Source organism: Rana temporaria, chromosome 10 (assembly GCF_905171775.1).
Source record: "Rana temporaria chromosome 10, aRanTem1.1, whole genome shotgun sequence".
In the NCBI taxonomy this organism is placed as follows: Eukaryota; Metazoa; Chordata; class Amphibia; order Anura; family Ranidae; genus Rana; species Rana temporaria.
In genome coordinates this window covers 48,087,362-48,111,875 of record NC_053498.1, presented here as the reverse complement: position 1 = coordinate 48,111,875, position 24,514 = coordinate 48,087,362, and the positions used below count along the sequence as shown (strand labels likewise).

At 45.8% G+C, this 24,514-nt stretch overlaps 1 protein-coding gene across 4 annotated transcripts in view; it reads left to right on the top strand.

Moving 5' to 3' along the window:
* LOC120916558 (suppressor of cytokine signaling 3-like) overlaps positions 1-24,514 on the top strand; it is a 427,102-nt gene that overhangs the window by 328,595 nt on the left and 73,993 nt on the right. Inside the window, exon 1 of one of the 4 annotated variants that reach the window (XM_040327605.1) lies at positions 12,479-12,674. The exons of the other annotated variants lie outside the window; for them this stretch is intronic. The gene's annotated coding sequence lies outside the window, so the exon portion shown is untranslated. Of the gene's footprint in view, positions 1-12,478; positions 12,675-24,514 lie in introns of those variants that run through there. 4 annotated transcript variants of the gene reach the window in all.

Below are 24,514 nucleotides of genomic sequence, written 5' to 3'. Positions count from 1 at the left end.
CCATGTCTGCAGTCTCTGACCATCTCCTGTATCATGTCTGTAGTATGTCTGTTGGCTCTTTCTAACAGACTCTCTAACAGAAGCCCTCTCTGGGTCCATCAGAGAGGCCCCCCTCCAGGTCCCAATAGTCCCAAGTACTCTGCTTGTCTTCCTGTATTTTGTTTATTGTTAAGAGATCATGTAAGGATCCCAGGTTAATGAAGACTTTGTGGGGGAGCATCTCTGTGGTTAAGTCATTGCCATAGAAACATTTGTAAAGGGGAGGAGTTAGTAAAATTACCACGCCAATGTGGGGCGCCAGAAATTTTTCTGCACCCAGGCGCCTGTGACCCTAGGATCGGCCCTGATTATATGAGTATACTGTATATTGCACCAAAAAAATCCCTTTTTCCTTTCTCTCCCTCTTTTGAAATATTTTTGCATGGGATGTGGTGCCTAAACGTTTTGGTGTATCACCCCTGATTGGACCAAATCTGTGTGTGTGTGTGTGTGTGTGTGTGTATATATATATATATATATATATATATATATATATATATATATATATATATAATGAGGTTTCTCAGAACCTAGACCCTCCCAGAATCTTTTTATACGTTTTTAAAACACCATGGGCCAGATCCACAAAGCAGTTACGCTGGTGTATCTATTGATACGCCGCGTAACTTCTAGGTTGCTCTGGCGTATCTTTGTTTTGTATCCACAAAACAAGATACGCCTGAAGCTGGGCTAGATCCGACTGGCGTAGGTCTTGGCACACTGTCGGATCTAAGATGCATATTTACGCTGGCCGCTAGGTGGCGCTTCCGTAGATTTCTGTGTCGAGTATGCAAATTAGCTAGATACGCCAATCCACAAACGTACGTCCGGCTGGCGCATTTGTTTTTCGTCGTTTCCGTCAAGGCTTTTTTCGGCGTAACGTTACCCCTACTATACGAGACTTAGCCAATGTTAAGTATGAACGTCGGGCCAGCGTCGAATTTTCCGTTGTGTATGTCGTTTGCGTAAAACGTTCGCGAATAGGGCTTTGCGTAGAATGACGTTCACGTCGAAAGCATTGGCTTGTTGTGGGTTAATTTGGAGCATGCGCACTGGGATACCCCCATGGACGGCGCATGTGCCGTTCAGAAAAAACGTCATTTACGTCGGGTCAAGACGTATTACCATAAAACACGCCCACAACTTAGCCATTTGGATTGCGCGCCCTTACGCCGACACATTTACACTACGCCGCCGTAACTTAGGGTGCAAATTCTTTGTGGATACGGGAAATACGCTGTAAGTTACGGCGGCGTAGTGTATCTGAGATACGCTACGCTGGACGTAAAATAGCGCAGCGGTACGTGGATCTGGCCCCATATATATATGTGACACAGTCTATGACCAACAAAGTTGTAGGGATCCTACTTGAAAGGATCTGTTGGAGATGTCGGAGGGATCTATTTGTGACAGTGATTTGGGACAAACGACAAAGAAGTCATTTCTTCGATGAATTTGACTTCTAAGTCCCTTAACAGTTAGTCCATCTTGGAAAGTTACTTGTGTGTGTAAATTAAACCTCAGTATTTGAACCCTTGGTTTGCCTCCCCGGAACAAAGGACCTTTGCCAATCCCTTAGTGATAACACCCTGGTACGCTTGCTACCCAATATGTCTGATTACCATGATAACAAAACAATAGTCCAACAACACACTCTGGGCACTTACCAGGCATTAGTAATATTCTTAAAACTCTATACAAAATTATCCTTATACTTTTATGTGACAGAAAGATAAGCAAAGAGTGATCTGAGATATCGGATTCAACCTGTCAGTCTATTGTGTATACCCCTTTAAATTTCCTTTTGGTCTCTCAGGACCCTTAACAGTCACTCAGGACTTCAGACCCACCCAGAGTCTGTGGGCCAGATCCACATACATGTAGAACGGCGCAGCGTATCAGAGATACACTACGCCGCCATACCTTACCTGGTGCATTTTCGAATCCTCAGCGATTTTGCGCCGTAAGTTACAGCGGCTTAGTGTATTTCTGGCGGCGGATTTGAAATTGGGCGGGTTGGGGGCGTGTTTCATTTAAATGAAGCGTGTCCCCGCACCGAATGAACTGCGTCCCGAAATTTCCCGCCGTGCATTGCGCTAAATGATGTCGCTAGGACGTCATTTTTTTAAATTAGACTGAGTTACGTCCATCCCTATTCACAGACTTACGCAAAAAAAAAAAATCAAATTTAGACGCGGGAACGACGGCCATACTTAACATGGCAAGTCTATGTATACGCCAAAAAATACCAGCTTTAACTATACGCCGGAAAAAGCCGACTACAGACAACATTAGAAAATGCGACGGCCGCGCGTACATTCGTGGATCGTCGTAAATCGCTAATTTGCATACCCGACACGGAAAACGCCACCCAGCGGACGCCGAAGTATTGCATCTTAGATCCGAAGGCGTACGAAGACGTACACCTGTCGGATCTAACCCAGAAGCCGTCGTATCTTGTTTTGAGCATTCAAAACAACGATAGGACGCGGAAAATTTTAAAGTACACCGGCGTATCAGTAGATATGCCGGTGTACTTCGTCTGTGAATCTGGCCCTGTATGTGTTCCTAGAACACTTAAAAAGTATATCCCCTACACAGATCTTTAAAATAAGGATGGTCGAGAACACAGGTCACGGCAAGGCTAAAATTAATTCAACACTTACCAGACAGATGTCTTGACCATCCTGCCGTACTACGCCAGTTGTTGGGGTGAACCTGTTATCGGTTCAATAGACTATGAGATCTGACCAGATTGTTCCTCCGTCTCAGCAGGCCTGGAAAACTCTCTGAAATATCTGGACACAGACACAGTGTAGTCTCTCAAAGTAATCTGATAATGCTGTATTATTGCGTGGTTTATATAGACAAATACAATAACCTTCGAGCATTAGCTTAGCTCACACAGTACTTTTCCACAGTTTATATAGTAGAAAACAATAGCAAAGAGATCAGCCTAAACCAGACTAAACAAATTGCATCGAGATTGTTCATGGGACTTCTCACAGAATGTACTGAAAACAATATAGGACAAGAATGTGATAAGAGGCACTTTAACGTAATTTCAAGGAAAACACATATGTCCTATAAACAAGAAACTAGATAGCGTGCGGCACGGTCCAGTGGGAAGGAAGGTGTTCACTTTGTGACCACTTATTCACAACAATACAACCAGATTGTCTCTATCATAAAACACTGCCTCCCTGTCCTATATGCGGACAAAACTTTTCTTGATATTTTAAGACAGGGATGCAGTTTTTCTAGTAAACAATATTAAATTGTAAAATGAGAAACACTTCTCACACTGATGCATGAAATAATGTGACAAAATTAAGTAAATGTAGAAAAGTTCCACTGTGTAGAATATAACGTCCAAGAATTATGAAAAATAAATGAAGAATAAGTGAAAAAATAAGTGAAAAATAAGTCCTTGCAGGATAGGTGACTCCTTAAAAGGTAAATCTGAATGAACACCAATAAAGGATAGAGAGAAAATTCATCCACCAGGAAGAAACCCAAATGTGGTAATGTAGTCTCCTTACCCTGTCAGGGATATTTCTAAATATCGGCATCGGCCAGAGAAAAATCTATATCGGTCGACCTCTATCATATACGTTATCGAATGTCCATGCCTCCTCCAGTACATGTGCATAACCACTAGACCCCTTCACGTTAGAATTAGAAAACATATGAACAATATAAAAAAGGGTTTCATGACGTCACCGCATTCCGTCCATCGAGACGGCGGTGTTACAGACATACAGGAAGTGAGAGGAAGCAGATGGAGACGCCTCGGTTTTTATGATTTCTTATGCTGGAACACTCATCGCAAAACATGTGTAAAATATAGTACAGCGTTCAAAATACAAGTGAAAAGGATCTAAAATAAATTGATCCTAAATAAACAATATTGAATTGTGAAATGAGAAACACTTCTCACACTGCAGACTTGACGTCATAACGCTTTTTACGAAGGAGCTCAGAGCTTATACCACAGGAGAGACAGGAGAAGCCGCCGCATCTCCATTAGATGTGCTTCTAAATCGCAATTTGATGCCATCGAATCTGTAAGTGCATAGTATCTTTGCCTATTAATCTCATCTTTATGGTATTACGCTATGGTCCTCTTCCTTTTTATTTCCCGATCATCCGAGACCATAGGCACCACCTCGCACATCTTACAGAGGGTCCAGAGGGAGACCTAAAATCCTCAGGTGCGCTAAGATCACTGTAATGGTGATCGCACTGACAGGGTAAGGAGACTACATTACCACATTTGGGTGTCTTCCTGGTGGATGAATTTTCTCTCTATCCTCTATTGGTGTTCATTCGGATTTATCTTTCAAGGAGTCACCTATCCTGCAAGGACTTATTTTTCACTTATTTTTTTCACTTATTCTTCATTTATTTTTCATAGTTTTTGGACGTTATATTCTACACAGTGGAACTTTTCTACATTTACTTAATGTTGTCACATTATTTCATGTATCAGTGTGAGAAGTGTTTCTCATTTCACAATTTAATATTGTTTTTTTTAGGATCAATTTATATTAGATCCTTTTCACATTTTTTGTATCACAATTTTTTGGTACTGGCAGCTAGTTATTTAAATTCACTTATCAAGGGGGGAAGCAGGAGACATGGGGCGGAGCAGTCACACTTAGAGAGAGCTCCAGTCTTCACAGGGTTTTTCAGCCACACATCAGGGCGATTCATACTGCCAAAAGCTCTTTTTATTGACACCCCTGCACACTAGAACCTGTGCATGCCGAATTCAGGGAAGAGGAGACGCTGGAGCAGCCAGAAAACCCTCACTCATTATCTCCTCAGATCACAGCAGCGTGGCAAGATGGCTAAGCATGGTGCTGGAACCATGCTTTCCCCCCCCCCTCCTCCTCTGCACAAGAACTTCCACAGGCACCTCTGGAAATGAACTCTGCAACAAACAGTGAGTACACCCCACTTACTAAGGCAGACCTGGACATTAGCCTAGAAGCTATTTGCACTAAGCTCCTTGACAAATTCCAGACAGAGATCCAGAAGTCCACAAGCACATAGCCTCACTGGGGTCTCGCACAGACCTGTTAGAAAACAAGCATGATGAACTCTCCATTGCTTTTAATGACCTCTCCAGGGAACATGAATCCCTCTCATCTGCTTTTACACAGCTGCAGGCACATGTCCAGGACCTGGACGACAGAAACAGAAGGTCTAACCTGAGAATTAGAGGGGTCCCAGAAACCATCACAGACCTGGTACCTTACTCCATTAAAGCGGTGGTTCACCCTCAATAACAACATTCTAGCATTAAATTAAGCATAGTAGCGCGAGCTACAGTATGCCTTTATTTATTTTTTTGCCCCGTACTCACTGTTTAATCCTATAGTGAAGATTCAGACTCCCTGCGGAGAATGGGCGTTCCTATCCAGAGGGAAGATGATTGACGGCCGTCTATGGCACGTCACGCTCCACGAAGATAGCCGGAGTAGGTCTCGGCTCTTCATGACGCTATACGGCGCCTGCGCACAGACTAGGCGCAGGCGCCGTGAAGAGCCAAGTCCTATTTCGGCTATTTCCGGAGAAGCGTGACGCGCCAGTGCCGGCCGTCAATCATCTTCCCTCTGGATAGGAACGCCCATTCCCCGCGGGGAGTCTGAATCTTCACTATAGGATTAAACGGTGAGTACGGGGCAAAAAATAAAAAATAAAGGCATACTGTAGCTTGCGCTACTATGCTTAATTTAATGCTAGAAACATTTTTTTTATAGGGTGAACCCCCTCTTTAAGATTTTCCAGCTCCTGTCCAGATCCTAGTCCCCAGGCTTTTGTCTGCGATCATATTCACCATGCATTGCGAGCTAAACCCTCTCCTGAAAAACCACCCATAGTGCTATGTATGAAAGACTTTCTGGTGAAGGAGGAGATAATGCGCGCTGCTAGAGGCATGAGAAATATCACTTTGGAGGGAGTCCAGCTGCAAATCTATCCTGACATATCCCAAGCAACGCTGGACAGATGCAGAAGAATGAAGGAGATCACATCTGTGCTTTACACTGCCAGGATCAGATACAGATGGGCAGGGCCGGATTAACAAGGGGGCTGATGGAGCTGCAGCTCCAGGCCCCTTTCTCAAGATAGGCCCATTTGCCCCACAAAAAAAAAATCAGAAAAAAAAAAAAAAAGATCGACTTCGGGGGTAAATTTGCGGGGGCGCAGGGCAAAAACGCTGCCCTGCACCTCCGCAAATAAGGGGCAAATCTACCTGAATCCGGGCCAATGTTTCATGTTGTTTACAAACTTGGCAGACTGCCCAGATTTTTTCATTACACACAGAAGTGTATCCCTTTGATCTAAGAAGGAAGTGTTAGTTACAATGTTTCCTGTTGAAAACTTGGCAGACTGCCCAGATATTTTCTTTTGACAGCTGAAAGTCTCTCCACTTGTTATATGAAAGAATCAGCAAACTCTGCATTGGAGATCGTCAGGGGGGTTGAATCAAAATCACGATTTTTTAACGATTAATTGTGCAGCTCTAGCACGGTATTTGCACAGCAATTTTTCAAACATGTTTTTTTTGGAAAAAAACTGTTTCATTCATGAAATCATTCATTAGTTAGTTAAGTTAGCACAATTTATTTGGTATCCTAAGCAATGCTTTAAAAATTTTTTAGGTTACATGTTTAGAGTTACAGAGGAGGTCTAGTACTAGAATTATTGGGCCAAATCCTCAAAAGAGATACGCAGGCGGAACTGCTGTTCAGCCTGCGTATCCCTGTGCCTATCTTTGGAACTGATCCACAGAAGGATTTTTCCAAAGATAGGCATAATATCTGACATCTGTAAGACACTTACACTGTCAGATCTTAGGATGCAGTACCGCATCCGCCGCTGGGGGCATTTCGAGTCGAAATGCCGCTTTGCGTATGCAAATGAGTACTTAGGCAGATCCACAAAGCTTTTTAGCTTTGTGTTTTCTGCGTAAGTTACGTTTTGCATGCGTAAAATTAGGGATGCTTTTACACTATTTTTTTTAAATTTCAAATTGTATTTTTCGCCGCATAACTTTTTTTTTTCCCGACGCAACTTTATTGTCCCGTCGCAATCCACAAAGCCCGACGTAACGTAATTTCGCGCGCTGCCCGTCGGGAAAAATGACGTCACACGCATGCGCAGAACGTCCGGCGCGGGAGCGCGCCTCATTTAAATTGTCATCGCCCCCTGGATGAGAAGACCGCCTTGCGACGGAGGCACTTAAGTAAGTTACACAGCCGAAAATTTCTAGGTAAGTGCTTTGTGGATCGGGCACTTAGGTAGAAATTTTCCGCCAGTGTAACTTAACTGCTGAAAGTTAAGTTAGGCAGGTTTTTTGTGGATTTGCCCCATTGTTCTCGCTCTAACGATCGTGGAGTATGTAGCCTGTGTGTATCTGGCTCTGATACTACCAGTGCCTACCCAGCCACTGACTACTATCTCTCCCCAGCCTGTCCCCACACACCCTCTCACCTGCTGACCTGTTATTGTGTTGCCAGTGAGTACAATGATCAGTGTTGCTAACTATAGCTGGCAGCACTGATTGTTTTGGAAAAAACTTAACAGGCTGGTTGTACTCAAGTCGATTAATAGATTGACTTGTGTAAAACCAGCTAGCCCATACATAGATCGACTATGGCTGGTCTCTGCATAATTGGTGTAATTTCAATCCATGTAACCACTACGCAGTCCCTAAATATCCTTCCACTCCTGTACATAGTGCTCACTGACATACTCTCCACACTCCTCTCCTGTACATAGTGCCCACTGTCATACCCTACACACTCCTCTCCTATACAGAGCGCCCACTGTCATACCCTCCACACTCCTCTCCTATACAGAGCGCCCACTGTCATACCCTTTACACTCCCCTCCTGTACATAGTGCCTGCTGTCATACACTTCTCTCCTGTACATAGTGCCCACTGTCGCACCCTCCACACTCCTCTCCTGTACATACTGCTCACTGTCATACCCTCCACACTCCTCTCCTATACATAGTGCCCACTGTCATACCCTCCACACTTCTCTCCTATACATAGCGTTCACTGTCATACCCTCCACACTCCTCTCCTATACATAGTGCCCACTATCATACCATCCACACTCCTCTCCTGTACATACTGCCCCATCATACCCTCCACACTTCTCTCTGGTACGTACTACCCTCTGTCATACACCCACACTCTTCCTGCACATACTGCCCATTGTCGTACCCTTCACACTCCTCTCCTGTACATAGTGCCTTTTTTGTACCCTTTACACTCCTCTCCTGTACATATTGCCCACTGTTAGACCCTCCACATTCCTCTCCCTCACCTGCACATACTTCCCACTTATATACCGTCCATACTCCTCCCCTATGTCGCTTACCCACAAAAACAGTTCTTTAAAATTATACTGAATATCCTCAATGTTACCAGCTCAAGAATGGGCACACTTTTGTTAGTTCAACTAAAGAAAATCTCAGTTCTCATATTTGTTCTTCCCCATTATTAGTACTCATTTAATTTTGTGATTACTACTATGATGTATAGAGGAACATCGGGGATCTCAGCTACTCTAAATATAGCACTTATATAAAAATGTGTCCCTGAAAATATTTTTTAAATGTTGGCAACTGTGCACTTAGGCACTGCCCAAGGGCCACTGGGTCAGTAGGGGCCCCATGAGAGGCTCCTGGGATATTAAAGTGGTAGTAAACTTTCCTGACATTACTACTTTTTAGAGGCCCTGGGGTAGGTTATGCCACAATGTACAAGTATGGACAGCATATTAGCACATTAGGGTACACTTAAATGTTCAGACTGAGCCCTCCAGTGCTGCGCTGTGATGAATCAGGCGGGGCCCGGGCACTTCCATCTTCACCCGGTCTTCCTTCTGGGTTCTGTGTCTTTGGTCACTTGCCTTGGCCGGGCTGCGTTCATGTCATTCCCACGCATTTATTTATTATTTATAAAAGGCCCCACCAAAATTCTCAGCACCAGGCCCATGGTGTTCTTAATCTGGCCCTGCAGATGGGGGTTCCCTTTTAAGCTGATTGTCCCTTACAACGGAACCACTTACATTGCCACCACCATCCCAGAAGGACAGGATATTTTACTCAAGTTGGGACTGATGGATCCTAGCAATCTCCATCCACGCCTCGCCCAGCACCTATCTGGAACACACCAGTAATCCGAGGAGACCGTCACAGATTCAGACCTGAATAACTACCCTTTTCCTTGGTTCACCCATTTAATCCTTTTTTCCTCAGGTTTACCTAACAATTGGTCTCAGGTTTTGACTCTGTTTTTTTTCTCTTTTTTCATATTGATATAGCTTTTTGCTGCTCACTTTAACCCTAGGTTAAGTACATATTTAAGTAGGTATTCTGGGTTTCTTATTATGAGGTTTCATTTAGTTTATTTTGCAATTTTGCCCTCATGCTACTTCAAGTTATTACAATATCATAGTACATGTAATGGTGTAGATCAGGGATATGCAATTAGCGGACCTCCAGATGTTGCAAAACTACAATTCCCATCATGCCTCTGCCTCTGGATGTCATGCTTGTGGCTGTCAGAGTCTTGCTATGCCTCATGGGACTTGTAGTTCTGCAACAGCTGGAGGTCCGCCAATTGCATATCCCTGGTGTAGATGATGGTGTAGATGATATAGTGTTATCATACATATTTGTTAAGAGGTTGTCAGTTATGTTTTAACACTGCCATCTACTGCCATATGCTGGTATGTCTTACCCTTTTCAGGATTTCCATATGCTGACCATTTTTTGCTATGCAAGATGACTAGCTGACTCCTACACACTGATGGTCATCAACAGATATAGTAATGTTTTTAATTCTCCTGTAGCTCCTTTCATGGGCAAATATTGCCTAACTCGCCTCAGGCTTAATTGTGTATGTATATGTATGTGTGTATGTATATGTATGTATGTGTGTGTGTGTGTGTGTGTATGTATGTATGTATGTATGTATGTATGTATGTATGTATGTATATGTATGTATATATATATATTTTTTTTTTATCTGGCCTCTGTGGGCTTTTACCAGATAGTTTTTCTGGTTTAACGTAATAGATAATTACACCTACCTCATCTAATGTGGTCTCTCTTATCAGTTATGGGTTCCACTGCACAATTTTTGGACTTAGAGTCTGTGTCTAAGTTAGTTTATATATGTTTTTTTTTTTGGCGGTAATCTTTTTGGTTGTTTCAGCAATGATCGTCACAGGTATTTTTTCTAATGTAAATTTTTTGTGGCTCCCCGCCCCGTGTAGCTATGATTTTTCCCCACTCAGTCAGGACTGCTCTCTTTAATATGAGGGTTGCCCTTTCTCGTCTGAACTGCAAATTACTATGGGTTTTCATTTTTCTTAATTTAACATTGGTTACAGTGTTGGTTATTCGCAGTTGTATGTCGACATCACTGAGTTTCAGACCAACTGGTCTATTGTTGCTTCACTGTCAGTTGAAGAAATGTTTTTCTTTCAACCCCTTTTTTTTCCTACATTTCTATGTTTGGTTAAACATATTTAATGGTACATTAGATGTAATCTCTGATAGAGATGGTAAATATGGTACATTCTTTGCAAAGGTTTTTTTAATTGTTGAAGTTATACTTGTCTCAGGTTTCCTTACAGTCTGGATTAATAGGTCATTAAACAGATCAAGACCCCTGGCTCCCCCCTAAACTTACAGTTCCTCAGTTACCTCTAGGGCTGCACATCTTGACCGGTCTCACGATTCGATGCGATTACGATTATCAAGTCCACGATTCGATTCCGCGATGCATCAAGATTACTGCGCGCGGTTTTCATCTGTTCTTAAAAAAAAACTCTCTGCATGTAGCAAACTGCAGACAACTTAAAGAGGAGCTCCAGACTGACCCTAAAATACTACAAGAGATGGACAGAGACTGCGGACAATGATACTAGAGAGGATCAGAGACTGCGGACAATGATACTAGAGAGGATCAGAGACTGCGGACAATGATACTTGGAGTGATGGTGTGAGAGCCTCCATCTCCCCCTATCAGCTTGGAAAACCATGCCGAGTTAATGTGCTTAAACTCGGATCTTCATAGGATCTTTTCCCCTCTGCAGCACCAAAAGGCACTGCTGAAGCATTAAGATATGCTATCTGGGCTGCCCGAGCTCAAGGCGGAAACTAATCTGTGAACGCTGTGAACAGCCTAAACCGGGAGTAAGCAGTGGAGCGGCAAAGTACAAGAACCCAGAAGCTCACAGGTACCGGGTTATGGATACGGAGCGTCGGCGGGCGCAGCTGGAGGCTTTACATGCTTTACAGGCTCCGCAGGCATCCCCAAAGGCATTTACCTTTTTTTTTTTATCTTGCTCGGCTCCCGGTCACAGGACGGCTGGCTGCTCGATCGGGGTGGCCCCGGGGGTTGGAGAGCCTGGGAGTGGATATCGCGGTGCAGAGGAGCGGGGGGGTGCACAGGGATACCCGTGTCTACGGAGCTGCTCGAGATCCCGCGGGGGGTCCCGTGAAATCTCGCGAGATCTCGTACATACGCGGGTCTCCTCGCTCTGTGTGCCGCTTTTGAGTGTCTCCATAACAGAGACAGAGACCTGGTATTGAAGTGTGGGCCTGTGGAGAGAACGCCATAGAACCCCATAAAGGCGGGGACACTGCTCCTTGAGCCAAAGGTGGACGCATAAATGGCGGTATATAATATGAAATGCAACAAGGCATAAATGTACTAAACCGCATCAGGACAGCACTATGCATTGTTTTGCAGCTCTGGAAGTACTAGCTGAGTTCTTCTTTTCTTTTCTTTAACAAGAGGAACAGGAGGAGTTGTGGCAAGTCCCCAGTAAAGTCCTTAGTAAAGCCCTATATGACTAAAAGCAGACTAGCCTATCTGTGACATTGGTTACTCCGTATGCCAGGGATAAGCAATTAGCGGACCTCCAGATGTTGCCAAACTACAAGTCCCATGAGGCATAGCGAGACTCTGACAGCATCAAGCATGACACCCAGAGGCAGAGGCATGATGGGACTTGTAGTTTGGCAACAGCTGGAGGTCCGCTAATTGCTTATCCCCGCCGTATGCTATGGTTGGGACGCTTCTCTCTTTTTTTTTTTTTTTGCACCCTTATGACCTGCAGTCTAAAATTAATAATCTACAGGCTAACAACGTGTTATCCCCTGCTTTGTTTTCATTTGAGGCTTTGGCGATTTGTCAGCAAAAAAAAAAAAACGTCATCTGCGGAGTGGACATTATTAAAGAATAAAGTGAGGACAGTAATATGTCCAAAAAGCGTGGGGAAGGGGAGGAGCAACCAGTTCAACATTTTCCAGTTCAAGGAGGAACTCAAGGCTCCCGCTCTACAAAGATCCAGGCAGTACAACCACCACAGGAGGGGGTTAAGAACACCCGGTTTGCAAAAAATCAGGCAGCAGCGGCAGCGACGGTAACAGCGGCAAAGCTGGAGCGCTTCGCCCGAACCTCCCTAACACCAACAAAGGGGACTTTTCCTCAGCAATTACCTCAAGCAAGACCGGCAGCGGCCCGGAAAAGTCAGGGTGGTGGACAGGGATTGGCCAGTTCAACTGCTGCTGTGAAGCTCAACGCGAAAACTGTGAGTACTAAAGGGGCAGGGGGTGGAAGAATCAATACTGTAACTGCTGATATTGCTGTTGTTGCTGTTTTACCCCCTGCGAAGACAACTCAAACCAACATGGAGGGAGTGCCCATAGAAAGGGAGGAGGAGCCTACGTTGAGGGATTTGCTGCATGCTATTAATGCCTGTAGAGACTCAGTAACTGGCCTGGACGCAGAGCTTAAAAGCATTAAGGGTGAGCTCCTTTCAATGGGGGATAGGGTGAGTAAAACAGTTGAAAAAATGACTGTGTTAGAGGAGAGACTCAGTACTGTGGAGGATGACCTATATCCCCTTAAACAAATAGTTATTGATATGAAGAAACAGATGGATACACACGCTGCAAAAATCGACGATTTAGAAAATTGAAATCGCAGAAACAACGTTAGAATAATAGGAATGCCCGAACAGAGTGAGGGAGCTAACGCAATAGCATTTTTGGAGGGATGGCTCAGGGAGGTCTTTGGGGCAATAGCCTTTTCTCCATTTTTTGGTATTGAGAGAGCCCATCGTACCCCCTTTAAGCTCCAACCGGCAAATAAATATCCCAGACCACTACTTTTTAAAATGTTTAATTATACTGATAAAGTGACTTTAATTCGGAAGGCCAGAGAAAAGGGAGATATTTTTTTTAATGGGACTAGAATATAATTTTATCAGGATTTTTCCCCAGACCTGCAGAGACGAAGAAGAGAATTTATACCGGTCAAACGACAGCTTCAACAACATAAATTAGACTATGCGGTACTTTACCCCGAACGCCTGCGAGTAATGGCGAAAGATGGCACCAAATTTTTTGATACTCCAAAAAGCGTGGAAAATGGCTTGAAGAAAACAAGAAGGACCTTTAAAACCAACCATCCTCTTCTTTTTTTTTTTTTTTCTTTTTTTTTGCACAAAATGCACAAATTTGCATAACTAAGGCCTCGTACAGACGGGCAAACATGTACGATGAAAACAATCCGCCGGACCGTTTTCAGCGTACATGCCCACCCGGAGATTTCTGTATGATGGCTGTACACACCATCATACAGAAATCCACGCGTACACGATACGCGGCGACGTGCGCGGCCCTGGCAGTTCAATGCTTCCACGCATGCGTCAAAGTCATTCGACGCATGCGAGGGATGGCGGCCGCTCGGACATGTACGGTAAGTCTGTACAGACGACCGAACATGTCCGACGGACAGGATTCCAGCGGGCATGTTTCTAAGCAAGTTTAGAAACATTTGCCCGCTCGAAAACGGTCTGGCGGGCAAATGTACGCTGGAATCCTGTCCGCTCGGCTGTACAGACGACCGAACATGTCTGCTGAAACTGGTCCGCGGACCAGTTTCAGCAAACATGTTCGGTCGTGTGTACGGGGCCTTAGATGTAGCACAAGAGTTGGATTTTTCTTCCTTCTTTTTTTTGTTTTTGTTTATTATTTGTTGTCTTTGTTAAAAGGAAAAAAGCACAAAACGTATAGAAAATCTACATATATATATAAATATGTTTCTTTGGGACATAAGCCAGGAGTAAAACAGGACTGGCTCTGAGAACTTTCTGAGGAAATTTTTTTTTTTTTCCTTTTTTTTTTTTTTTATTGCTGTTGTATGGAATGCACACAACTGCACAATTTAGTAGTAGCATAATAGAATGGTTTTCTTTGAATGTTTTAGCTACAACGAAAAATGCACAAAATTTATAGAAAGTATAGATTTGTATAATAAAGCAGTAGGGTGAGAGTATGGAGGGTCTAAGAAAATTGCTGCTAATACAAAGTGGTGTGGGAGTATAGGAGAAGTAGGATATAACTAAAGGTAAAAATTCTGAGTATACACTTTAAATTAATTGAACAAAACATGGAAGATGCACGGAAACACTAATGTTAAGTAAAATGGGGGGGGGGGAGCGGGAGGAAAGGTATAAAAGGAGTTAGATGTATGGTAGAAGGAAAGAGCGAATGGGTATGAGTGAGGGTGATGTAGAGAGGCATGTGAGAGAAGAGTGGAGAAGTAGGAGTGGTAGTGCGGCCATAGGTACAAGCCAGGGGGTAGGCCTAGATGGGCCAAGGGGGGGGGGGGTTGGGGTAGGAAGGCGGGAAAAAGAGAAAGCACTAAACACTAATCTACAAATACAAGCACAAACAGTAAGGTGGCGAGACATGAGTTATGAAAGCACTAGACGGTATAGGAGTATTAATAGAGAAACACGACCACAGTCAGACTTATTGTTTTACACATTATAATGGAGGGGAATCCTGTAAGTTTTTCTTCCTTTGTTGTCTTAATAATTTTAAGTACAATTTGGTTCTGTAAGTCTTAATAAATAAGGTAACAAAGAAGGGAGTACTACTTATGACATGGAATATCAGGGGTTTAGGGAACAGAGATAAAAGGAATGCAATGTTTAGATAATTTGATAGGCTGCAGCCTCAGATAATATGTTTACAGGAAACGCACCTGCAATGTGATTCTATCCACTGGCTGAGTTCACGTAAATACCCGAGGCAGTACCATTCCACATACTCTTCCTATTCTAGGGGGGTTAGTGTAATGGTGTCTGCAAATGTTGCCTTTGAATGTATTCAACAACAAGTGGACAAAGAAGGTAGATACGTTTTCCTGTTATGCAAACTTAATAAGTTAAAATGTATTGTTGCTGCAATATACACCCCCCCCCCCCCGTTTTCTGCAGTAAAATTGAGATAGCTGGCACAATTCATGGCCCTATACCCAGACACTCCTGTGCTAGCATTGGGGGATTTTAATAATATCTTGGATCAGGGACTTGATAGAATGTCTTTGATACCCAAGGCGACAGGACAGAAGGTTGGAAAAACTACATTCGCTCTTTTGCTTTCAGAAGTGGGACTCCGCGATGTGTGGAGGGGGAGACATGGTGAGGAGAGATGTTACTCGTGTCACTCGGCCTCGCATGGCGGACTCTCTCGAATAGATCTGGGCTTGGGAAACGAAACATTAATGCAAAGGGTAAGGGACTCGGCATATGAGCCAAGATTATTGTCGGATCACTCTCCATTTTGGGTTAGACTGGATGATATGATTGTAACGGACCGCCCATTGTGGAAAGTAAACCCATTTTGGCTGACCTTACTCCCATCCCCAGACAGGACGGTAGGCCTGTTGCAGGAGTATTGGCAACATAATAGGGGTACAGCAAATGCAGGAGTGGTATGGGATACATTAAAAGCATTTTTGAGGGGGTGCCTGATCAGGGAAATATCGGGCATTAAGACCCGTTCGGGGGAATGGGAGGATAAAGTTCGGGATGAAATGAAAACCAGAGAACAAGCGCTGGTAGTAGATCCCTCTCAAAGTAATCAGGATTCCTGGGTTGAGGCACAATCTTTGTACAACTCGGTACTACTGTCGGCAGCGGAGAAGAGGAGATGCTTCCACCAACAGAGCCACTTTGAGGAAGGGGAAAATACGGGACATATCCTAGCACTGGTAGCCAGGGAGCAAAGGGTGTCCTCGAACATTTTGGCTATAAGAGTGGAGTCCGGGGAGATACATACTCTTAGTTCTGAAATTCTAGACGACTTTTATGAGTTTTATAGGGAGTTATATTCCACTAGAACTAAGAACGCAGACTCGGAGATGGCTTCGTTTTTACTTGGCTGCCCCATCCCCCAACTGGCTGAGGAGGACAGGGAGATGTTAAATCTCCCTATCACACTGGTAGAACTGAAGGAAGCGCTGGAAGGGGCTGCGCAACATAAATCCCCAGGTCCGGATGGACTACCAGTGGAGGTATACTCTCAATATGGAGAGGTCATATTGCAGCCCTTGCTGGATGCATTGTCTGAAGCAGTGGAAAAGGGAACTCTACCTGACAGTATGCAGGAGGCTATAATTATATTACTTCCTAAACCTGGCAAAGATAAATTGTCTCAAGATTCATATCGTCCAATTTCTTTATTAAATATGGACGTTAAACTTCTAGCTAAAATTCTGGCCAAAAGGTTATCGCAAGTTATAGACAGGCTGGTGCATCAAGATCAGTCCGGGTTTATACCTAATCGTTCAACGGCCGATAACATAAGAAGATTATATATGAATATTCAGGTGCCGGTGGATAACCCAGGGGGTAGGGCTATTCTGTCACTGGATGCTAATAAAGCGTTCGACAGTGTGGAGTGGCCCTACCTCATGGAAATATTAACTAGGTTTGGACTGGGAGATAGGTTTATAAAATGGGTAAAGGTGCTTTACTCCAAACCTAGAGCTAGACTCCATGTGAATAACAATCTTTCCCTCCCATTTGAGCTACATACAGGCACCCGACAGGGATGCCCTCTATCCCCATTGCTGTTCGCCCTGGCAGTTGAGCCGTTGGCGATAATGTTTAGAAATACATCGGAGGTGGTTGGGTTTCGCAGGGGCCAGAGGGAGGAAAAAATGTCCTTATATGCAGATGATATACTTTTGTATCTAGGTGACACAGCAGCTTCGCTGCGAACAGCAATGGGGATAATAGGAGAATTTGGAAGCTTCTCTGGGTTTAATATAAACTGGTCCAAATCAATATTAATGCCTATGGACCCAATGAGGGAGCAGCTACCTGTGGGAGCAGAGCAGATTACTATATCAAATAGTTTTTGCTATCTGGGTGTGGTGGTTTCCCCAGATACGGCGGAATATCTTCAGCTGAACCTGGGTCCACTACTAGCAAAGCAAAGAGAGAAATGTGACAGCTGGTGCAAACTCCCCCTATCAGTGGTAGGAAGAGCCAACTTAATTAAAATGGTATGGGCTCCACAACTCTTATATATCTTCCATAATTCACCGATATGGATATCGAACAAATGGTTTAAAAAAATTGATACCCAGATGCGGGAGTTGATATGGAAGAAAAAGGTAGCCAGGATTAGTTTAACCACCCTACAATATGGAAAAGATAGGGGGGATTGGCGGTACCTCACCCCAAAACGTACTTTTTAGCCTCTCAGATACAACAGCTGGCGGGATGGGAACGGGAAGAAAGAGAGGACCCGAATATTAATATGGTAATTGGTACTGCCCCCACATTGAAGGCAGCCTCCCATCTTGAGATGGGCTTGCCCAGTTTGCCACATGCAGCATCCACAGGAACCCTCCTTAGAAAGCTACGGACGACTGTGAGGACAGAGGGGGTGTTACCATTCACTCCAATATGGAATAATCCTAGATATGCAGAGCTACAGGATTTAGCAGGTTTTACCTCCTGGAAAAAGAAGGGAATTTGTTTTTTTTTCACAGCTATACGAGGGTGGGGTACTGAAAACCTACGAGCAGCTATGTAGAGAATACCAATTAGCCCCACAGGGCTTCTATCAGTATCTCCAGCTCCGGCATGCTCTACAGAAACAACAACAAACACGATCACTGGTGGTGACCTCACCGTCATCATTGATGACGGTGGTTTTGCAAGCAGAAGCTCGGAGAGGACTGATAACAAAAATATACGAGGGACTGTTAGCAACAATTCAGAGCCATGCCTCCCTGAGAAGTCGTAGGAAGTGGGTGGAAGACATTGGGGAGATAGACAGAGATCAGTGGGAGAGGACGCTTGAATCTGTCCCGGCGGTATCTGTCTCTGCATCGCACAAACTGTCGCAACTCTTTATCCTGAACAGGGCTTATAGAACAGCGCCTCAACTACATAGGTGGGGAAGAAAGGATACCCCTATGTGCCCAAAGTGTAAAGTTCAGCAGGGAGATTTCATACACCTGATTTGGAGATGCCCAAAGCTCCACAGGTACTGGGAGGAAGTATCACAGTGTATCACTAGAGTGGCACAGGTACCAGTTCCATTGGACACTTTAGTATACCTGTTAGGGGCCATCGAGCCAGGAGAGTTTATAAAAGGAAAGTACTATATGGTAACAAGACTGTTGTATTTGGCAAGAAAACTCGTTGCACGTTATTGGATGGCTTTGGGGGTCCCCACGGGGAAGCAATGGATTGCATATGTCAACTCCCTGTTGGGAAGAGAACATCTGGCTTATAAACGAAGAAAAGCAGAGGGTAAATTTGAGGAGATTTGGTATTCCTGGCTGAGAGATGTGAGTGTGGCACCACCAAAATTGGTGACGGACAGATTTTCTATGTAGAGTGCAGAGGACAGGGGGAGGATATAAAAAGATAGAGACGTACATTGGAATATTATAGGAATATAAAAATGTGAAATAATGTGGTAAAATGTATGTCAAATTAAATGTAATGGATGCCGAATAGGCATATCTATGTATGAAATATGAAAAAAAAAAAAGAATAAAAATAAAGTGGATTAAAAAAAAAAGAGAGGATCAGAGACTGCGGACATGATACCAGAGAGGATCAGAGACTGCAGACATTGTCCCCATAAAGTCCTGCCAAACGACAATGTATGCCATGTCATAAATTATGGTTTATGTACCGTATTTTCCGGCGTATAAGACGACCCGGCTTATAAGACGACCCCCTAATTTTCCAGGAAAAAAATTGATTTTGGGATATACTCACTGTATAAGACTAGCCCCTTCTTACTGTCTTTCTGGAAGCTGAGGGGGAGCCAGAACCGCTGACAGGAACAGGCTTTTTCAAATCTCACTGTGCCATTACATTCCTCACTGTGCCATTACATTCCTCACTGTGCCATTACATTACATGCCCAGACTGTGCCATTACATTCCTCACTGTACCATTACATTACATGCCCAGACTGTGCCATTACATTACTCACTGTGCCATTACATTACTCACTGTGCCATTACATTCCTCACTGTGCCATTACATTACATGCCCAGACTGTGCCATTACATTCCTCACTGTACCATTACATTACATGCCCAGACTGTGCCATTACATTACTCACTGTGCCATTACATTACTCACTGTACCATTACATTACATGCCCAGACTGTGCCACGGTGCCATTACATGCCCCCACATTGCCATTACATGCCCCCACATTGCCACTGTGCCATTACATGCCCCCACATTGCCATCACTTGCCCCTCACATTGCCATTGTGCCATTACATGCCCCCACATTGCCATTGTGTCATTACATGCCCCCACATTGCCATCACTTGCCCCCACTGTGCCTGAACTTGTTGCCCCCCCATTGCAATAACACTCACTTTTTTCCCCAGCGCTGACAGTCTCCCATGCTGCGATCGCGAATGATTTCAAAGCCGCGCCTTCACTGCAGAGTGTTCTGTGATAGGAGGAAGAAAAATCTTCCCAGCAGCGCCTCTGTTATGTTTTCCCTCCTATCACGGACGTCTTCTCATCTCGTCCGAGGATGAGAAGGCATCTGTGATAGGAGGAACAAAGAACAGAGGCGCTGCTGGGAAGATTTTTCTTCCTCCTATCACAGAACACTCTGCAGTGAAGGCGCGGCTTTGAAATCCTTCACGATCGCGATCGCAGCATGGGAGACTGTCGGCGCTGGGGAAAAAAAGTGAGTCCTGAGACCGTACCCGGCGTATAAGACGACCCCCGACTTTGGATGCATGTTTTTGCATCCAGAAAGTCGTCTTATACGCCGGAAAATACGGTATGTCTTATTGTCTTAGTGATTGATTCACATCACAACTTCGATACCTTTTTTTTGTATGATTTTTGCTTTTGCTCATTACTGCCACACACGTTCAATGCATGGCTGCATGTGTGTGGCAGTGATGAGCAAAAGCAAAAATCATACAAAAAAAAAAGGGTTTCAATTTCAAATCAATGATGTTAATCAATCACTAAGACAGTAAGACATACATAAACCAGTGTGCCAATGCCATCAATTGCTGCCAGTGTGCCATTAATTGCTGCCAGTATGCCGCCAGTATGCCATCAACTGCTGCCAGTGTGCCATCAATTACCACCAATTGCTGCCAGTGTGCCCAAATGATTGCCCATCAGTGTGCCACCAATTGCTGTCAGTGTGCCACCAATTGCTGTCAGTGTGCCCATAAATTGCCGCCAGTGTGCCATCAACTGCCGTCACTGTGCCTTCAATTGCCGCCACTGTGCACATAAATTGCCACCAGTGTGCCACCAATTGCCACCAATTGCTGCCAGTGTGCCACCAATTGCTGCCAGTGTGCCACCAATTGCTGCCAGTGTGCCACCAATTGCTGCCAGTGTGCCACCAACTGCCGCCAGTGTGCCATCAATTGCCGTCACTGTGCCATCAATTGCCGCCACTGTGCCCATAAATTGCCACCAGTGTGCCACCAATTGCCACTAATTGCTGCCAGTGTGCCACCAATTTCTGCCAGTGTGCCACCAATTGCTGCCAGTGTGTCCATAAATTGCTGCCAGTGTACCCATTAGTTGCTGCTACTGTGCATCCCCCAAGTACCTGATGATGATGATGACGATCAAATCTCTGCTGCCTGCAGTACTCGGCCGTCTCGGGTCTCCCACAGCAGCCTGTGCAGTGTGCACAGCGTGAGGTGAGGTGAGGAGGAAGGCTCTGGGGAGTCAGGACAGAGGACACTTGCTCCATGTTTCTCCCACATGGCGACGGGCAGCTAGGAATGCCGTCAGCGGGGGGCGGGAAAGGAGGCGCGGCGTCTTCAGCTGCATCAGCAGGGGGCGGGAAAAGAGGCGCGCTAAAGCCCACAGCTCCCAGTTGCATTAGCGGGGCGGGAAAAGAGGCCTGACTAACGCCCGCAGCTAACTCCCACGGCTTCCTTCGGCTTTCAGACTCAAAGTGCGGCGCGCAGGTGACGTCATCATAACATCGATTATTGCAAGTCGTAGCATCGAAATCGCATCGTGGGTAGTCGAATCGCGATGCATCGATGCTACGATTAATTTCAACACCACTAGTTGCCTCACTTCCTGTTGAATTCTTATGACACTCTCTATGGTTTATGGCTATTACATTAATCTCTCATAATGTGCAGGGATTCAATTCCCCAAACAAAAGAAAGAAGGTGTTCTTGCAGTATAATAAGTTAAAAGCCAAGATTGTTATATTGCAGGAAACGCACTTTATGAAGGATGCTCATCCTACCTTCTTTCACAAAGCATATAATCAATCCTTTTACACCACATCCTCCTCCAAAACCAAGTGAGTGGCAGTTTTTTTTCACCATTCTTTTCCATTCGAAATTCAGCAAGTTTATAAAGACCATGAAAGTACAGTAGGTGTTTGTGATATTGTGCTTTTAGCACGACAGCGTCGCGCTGATACTCGGCGACAGGGTGCCGAGATCTCGCCGACATCTCACACTCACTGGAATAGTGACAGCACATTCCAGCAAGCGCGTCATAGAAGCGACGGGAGATCCGACTTGGATTCCCGCCAATTCTACACGTGTGCGGCGTTTGTTATGAATCCTGAAGGGGAAGTCCCCGCCGGATTTTAAATAAAAATCCGGCATGGGTCCCCCCTCAGGAGCATACCGGGCCCTTAGGTCTGTTATGGGTTGTAAGGAGAGCCCCCCTACGCCGGAAAAAACGGCGTAGGGGGTCCCCCTACAATCCATACCAGACCCGTATCCAAAGCACGCTACCCGGCCAGCCAGGAAGGGAGTGGGGATGAGCGAGCGCCCCCCCCCCTCCTGAGCCGTACCAGGCTGCATGCCCTCAACATGGGGGGGTTGGGTGCTCTGGGGCAGGGGGGCGCACTGCGGCCCCCCCCACCTCAGAGCACCCTGTCCCCATGTTGATGAGGACAGGGCCCCTTCCCGACAACCCTGGCCGTTGGTTGTCGGGGTATGCGGGCGGGAGGCTTATCGGAATCTGGGAGCCCCCTTTAATAAGGGGGCCCCCAGATACCGGCCCCCCACCCTAAGTGAATGAGTATGGGGTACATCGTACCCCTACCCATTCACCTGCAAGAAAAGTGGTAAAAACACAAATAAACCACACAGTGTATTAAAATATTTTATTTTTCTGCTCCGGAGGCCGCCCCCTGTCTTCTTTATTAGCTCTTTTACCAGGGGGGGCTTCTTCTTTGACGTCTTCGGGTGGGTGGGGGCCGCCGTCTGGTTCTCTTCCACCGCCGGGGGGGGGTGGCTTTTAAAAAAGCCCCCACCCCCCCGGCGGGTTTCCTCCGGCGTCTTCGGCGGGGCTCTTCTTCTTCCGCTATCCCGACGGGTCTTCTCAACTCTCCGGAGTTCTCCTTCTGTCTTCGCCGCTCTCCGTTGTTGACTCGTCGCACCCCGGTTCTTCGTCTCGCTGTCCGGTGTCTTCTTCCGTGATGTACGTCTTCTCCTTCCGTGCTGTGATGAGTTCTTCTTCCGCGCTGTGACGTCATGTTCTTCACTTCTCTTCTTCTCCCGATGTTGCCACGCCGGTCCTCCTCGCTGAAATGACGGATGCGCGCCTTGCATCGGACCTATATAGGCCTCACAGTCCCATCATGCTCTGTACCTACCCATGTGATACCTACCCACGTGGTAGGTATCACATGGGTAGGTACAGAGCATGATGGGACTGTGAGGCCTATATAGGTCCGATGCAAGGCGCGCATCCGTCATTTCAGCGAGGAGGACCGGCGTGGCAACATCGGGAGAAGAAGAGAAGTGAAGAACATGACGTCACAGCGCGGAAGAAGAACTCATCACAGCACGGAAGGAGAAGACGTACATCACGGAAGAAGACACCGGACAGCGAGACGAAGAACCGGGGTGCGACGAGTCAACAACGGAGAGCGGCGAAGACAGAAGGAGAACCCCGGAGAGTTGAGAAGACCCGTCGGGATAGCGGAAGAAGAAGAGCCCCGCCGAAGACGCCGGAGGAAACCCGCCGGGGGGGTGGGGGCTTTTTTAAAAGCCACCCCCCCCGGCGGTGGAAGAGAACCAGACGGCGGCCCCCACCCACCCGAAGACGTCAAAGAAGAAGCCCCCCCTGGTAAAAGAGCTAATAAAGAAGACAGGGGGTGGCCTCCGGAGCAGAAAAATAAAATATTTTAATACACTGTGTGGTTTATTTGTGTTTTTACCACTTTTCTTGCAGGTGAATGGGTAGGGGTACGATGTACCCCATACTCATTCACTTAGGGTGGGGGGCCGGTATCTGGGGGCCCCCTTATTAAAGGGGGCTCCCAGATTCCGATAAGCCTCCCGCCCGCATACCCCGACAACCAACGGCCAGGGTTGTCGGGAAGGGGCCCTGTCCTCATCAACATGGGGACAGGGTGCTCTGAGGTGGGGGGGGCCGCAGTGCGCCCCCCTGCCCCAGAGCACCCAACCCCCCCATGTTGAGGGCATGCAGCCTGGTACGGCTCAGGAGGGGGGGGGGGCGCTCGCTCGTCCCCACTCCCTTCCTGGCTGGCCGGGTAGCGTGCTTTGGATACGGGTCTGGTATGGATTGTAGGGGGACCCCCTACGCCGTTTTTTTCCGGCGTAGGGGGGCTCTCCTTACAACCCATAACAGACCTAAGGGCCCGGTATGCTCCTGAGGGGGGACCCATGCCGGATTTTTATTTAAAATCCGGCGGGGACTTCCCCTTCAGGATTCATAACAAACGCCGCACACGTGTAGAATTGGCGGGAATCCAAGTCGGATCTCCCGTCGCTTCTATGACGGCTCTGTATCCATCGCGGCAAGCCAGCTCGGCGCTGGCTCCCGCGATGGGGCTCGTAGGTGCTCAATCTCGCTGAGAAAGAGAGCGAGATTGACACAAAATCGGGTTCACCTACTGTAGGTTCATCATAATTAAAGGCACCCTATCAGGTAGAGAGCTTACTGTAGCTAATGTTTATGCACCTAATGATACACAGACCTAATTTTTCACCCAATTTTTTAACAAATTGCAACAACTCCACTCTTCACATATCATAGTAGGTGGTGACTTTAACTCGGTCATGCAACCGAATCTGGATCGTAGCAAACAAA